This window comes from Phascolarctos cinereus, unplaced genomic scaffold (genome assembly GCF_003287225.1).
Source record: "Phascolarctos cinereus isolate Bilbo 61053 unplaced genomic scaffold, phaCin_HiC Scaffold_5;HRSCAF=322, whole genome shotgun sequence".
NCBI classification, from domain to species: domain Eukaryota; kingdom Metazoa; phylum Chordata; class Mammalia; order Diprotodontia; family Phascolarctidae; genus Phascolarctos; species Phascolarctos cinereus.
In genome coordinates, this window is record NW_027555958.1 from 398,892,305 (window position 1) to 398,896,259 (window position 3,955).

Below are 3,955 nucleotides of genomic sequence, written 5' to 3' on the forward strand. Positions count from 1 at the left end.
TAAAACAAAATCAAAAGAATTTTTTTAAAAAAGGAAGAAGACAATATGAAATCTCATTGAAAAAAAATGACCTGGAAAATAGATTCAAGAGAGAAATTTGCACATTGTTATGAATTCTGAAATTCACAATTGAAAACAAACAAGGGGGCTTGAAAAGTTCAGTCTGCAGCAGGATGTGCTGAGTGGCCAGACATCCCCTCCTGGGGGCAGTGACAATGACGGCTTTGGGACGGTGACAGAAAGCATGAGCCAGGAGACCCATCTCTCCCTTCCCCTCCCCACCACGCAGTGAGCTCCTTGACTCTTCCCCAACCTGACACAGATCCTGACACAGATCCCTGACTGATGATGGTGAAATATTTCCTGGGGCAGAACATGCCTGGTAGCTCCTGAGAACAAGTGTTTTCTGCCCTCTGACAGAAAACACCTACAGCAAGCACAAGCAGACAGAAGACAATGTGCACCAAGAAGTTACTCCTGATTACAAGCTGCTGTCCAGGTGGCTTCTAACAAATACCAACAAGATGCGCCACTGGGCAGCACACTTTTTTTCTGTTAATGTAGCCTACTCAGCGTACATCCTTGAGGACTATATTATGGACCCTCAGAACTAGATCACGACCATTTTCACCTGGAACTTCAACCAAGCAGCTGATACTGGTGAAGGAAAGATGTGCTTGCTGTGTGAACCCAAAAAATAGTGACTGGACTGAAATCCAACTGGAGACCTGGGTCTCTTCCAGCTTATTTGAGATCTCCAGAGCTGCATAGGAGTTGGCCTAGCTACATTCAAAAGTAATGTGACCAAGACCCTCAAAGGCTTTGAGTGCATCTTTGCCAAACTGCAAGGTGAAGCTTTTTCTAAGACACTTGTTGAAACAGCTAAGGAAGCAACTGAGAAGATGAAGTAAACTGCTCTGGCAGCTCCTGAGAAGGCCAAGGACCTGGCCAGCAAGGCAGACACCAAGAAGCAGCAGCAACAACAGCAATACTATGTTTAAAGGAGTCACCCTGCTGCTTCCCCTGAAACACAAAGACCCTGCTGCTCACCCAGATCACCAGTCCCCAAGAATAAGAAGTCTCTTGGCAAGACCTAGCACTGAACCCCAAGTCCCAGCCCCTAAGTAGACCAGCAGTACCAATTCAAGCCCACAGACAATCCAGCTCTTGTCTCATTACCCACCCTGTTTCCGAGTTGTAATTTATCATTAAAAATCAATTTTCAGTGCTGTCAAAAAACAAAAATAAACAAAAAAAATATAGATAAATAAAGAGCCTAGACATCATCTCTCAAGATATTATTAAGGAAAACTGCTCTGGTATTCTGCAACCAGAGGATAAAATAGAAATTGAAAGAATCCACCCATTACCTCTTGAAAGTGATCCTTAAATGAAAATTTCCAGCAATACTATAGGAAAATGACAGAGCACCTAAGTCAAGAAGAAAATATTGCCATCAGTCAGAAAGAAACAATACAAGTATCATGGAGACACGGTCAGAATAATACAAGATACAGCAACTATTATGTTAAAGGATCAGAGTACTTTGAATATGACATTTCAGAAGGCAAAGCAGTTGCAATCAAGAATCACCTACCTAATAAAACTGAGTATAATCTTACAAGAGAAAAATTATATTCAATAAAATAGAGGACTTTCAAGCATTTCTGATGAAAAGACCAGAACTGAAAAATAAATTTAATTTTCAAATACAGGACTCAAAAGAATCATAAAAAAATAAACAAGAAAGAAAAATCATAAGGGACTTCCTAAGGTTAAACTGTTTTCATTCCTCCATGGGAAGATGATACATGTAACTCATAAGAACTTTCTCATTATTAGGTCAGTTACAAGGAGCATGTATAGACAGAGTTCGCAAGTGTGAATTGAATATGATGAGATGACATCTAAAAAGAATAAGATGTAAGAAAGAGGAATGCACTGGAAGAAAGGGAAAGGGGGAGGTGGAATAGGCTATACTATTTGACATAGAAGAGGTAGGAAAAAGCTTTTACAATGCAGGGGAAGATGGGGGAGGTATTGGGGAATGCTTGAACCTTGCTCTCATCTGAACTGGCTCAAAGAGGAAATAACATACATACACAATTTTGTATAGAAATCTATATTACCCTTTTGAAAAGTAGAAGGGCAAAGAAATAAGAGAAAGGGATATGCTCATAGAAAGAGGGCAGATTGGGAGTAGCAGCAGTCAGAAGCAAAACATTTTTGAGGTGGGACCTACTGAAAGGAGAGACAAAATAAAATAAACAAGGGTGGGGAAAATTGAATGGAGAAAAATAGTTAGCAGTCAAAACTATAAAAAAACTTGAAGCAAGTTTTTTTTTCTAATAAAGATTTCATCTCTCAAATATACAGAGAAGTGAGTCAAATTTATAAAAAAATAAAAGCCCTTCCCCAAGTGATAATTGATCAAAAATATGGTGATTCAATTTTCAGATGAAGCAATCAAAGATATCTTAGATTGGCTAATAGAGAAGAAAATTGACAAATGTGGGAGGGAATGGGGAAAAATTAGACACTAATGTATTATTGGTGAGTTATGGACTGATTCAACCATTTTGTAGAGCAACATGGAACTATATCCAAAGGCTTATAAAATCATGTATACCCTTTGAATTAGCAATGCCTCTACTAGATCTGCAATTCGAAAGGGATTTTTAAAAAGGAAAAAAAAAGACTATGTAGAAAATATTTATAGCAGCTATTTTCTGGTAGAAAAGGATTGGAAATTGAGGGGATGTCCATCAATTTGGGAATGCTAAACAATTAGTGGTATATGATTTTGATGTAATCCTACTGTGCTACAAGAAATGATGAACAGGATGCACTCAAAAAACCTAGAAAGACTTACATGAACTAATGCAAAATGAAATGAGAAGAACCAAGAGAACACTATGCACAGTAATAGCAATATTTTAAAATAATCAGCTGTGAATGACAGCTATTTTTAGCAATGCAATGATCCAAGACGACTCTGAAGGATTTGTAGTGAAATTACCATCTATCCCCAGAAAAAGAACTAATGAGTCTGAATACAGCTTGAGGCATATTTTTTTTTTACTTTATCCTCTTGGCTTTTTATTTTTGGTCTATGTTTTCTTTTAAATCATGACTAATATGGAAATGTTTTGCATGGCTCCACGTGTATAACCTATATCACATTGCATGCCTTCTCAATGAAAGGTGTGGGGAGAGAGAGAATTTAGAATTCCATTTTAAAAATAAATGTTGAAAATTGTTTTTACATATAATTGGGGAACAACAAAATACTAAATTAAAAGAAGAAAATAGAATACTGAGGACATCAGAGAAAAGAAATCCTAAATATTCTGTATCAAGTCATATTGTTGTTGAAAAACAAAATTACAAAGACAAAGGGAGCATTTTCCAAGCTTTGAAAAATAATTCATTTTGAAATATTAGAATAGTGTCTAGATTTTTTATTTTCTTCTATTTTTTAATATACATTTATTTTTATTTCAACATTCACTTCCACAAGATTTTGAGTTCCAAATTTTCACCCCATATCACCCCTCCCCCCACCCCAAGATGGGATGCATTCTGAATATCCTTTCCCCTAGTTTGTTCTCTCTTCTATCTCCCCCCTTCTCTTATCCCCTTCTCCTTCTATTTTCCTATAGGACAGGATAGACTTCTATACCCCATCTCCTGTATTTCTTATTTCCCAGTAGTATGTGAAAATATTTTTTTTAAACATATGTTTTTAAAACTTTAGGTTTCAAATTTTCTCTCTTCCTCCCTCCCCACCCATCTTCATTGAAAAGGCAAGCAACTCAATATAGGTTGTATATGTGCAGTTGTGCAAAACACATCCATAGTAGACATGTTGTGAAAAACTAACTCTATTTCCCTTAATCCTATCCTGCCCCCTCATTTATTCTATTCTTTCTTTTGAGCCTGTCCCTCTTCAGAA

General features: G+C 36.9%; 1 pseudogene; it reads left to right on the top strand.

Moving 5' to 3' along the window:
• Positions 1–348: 348 nt before the first annotated feature.
• Positions 349–1,001, top strand: LOC110206746 (PRELI domain-containing protein 1, mitochondrial pseudogene; annotated as a pseudogene).
• Positions 1,002–3,955: the final 2,954 nt, after the last annotated feature.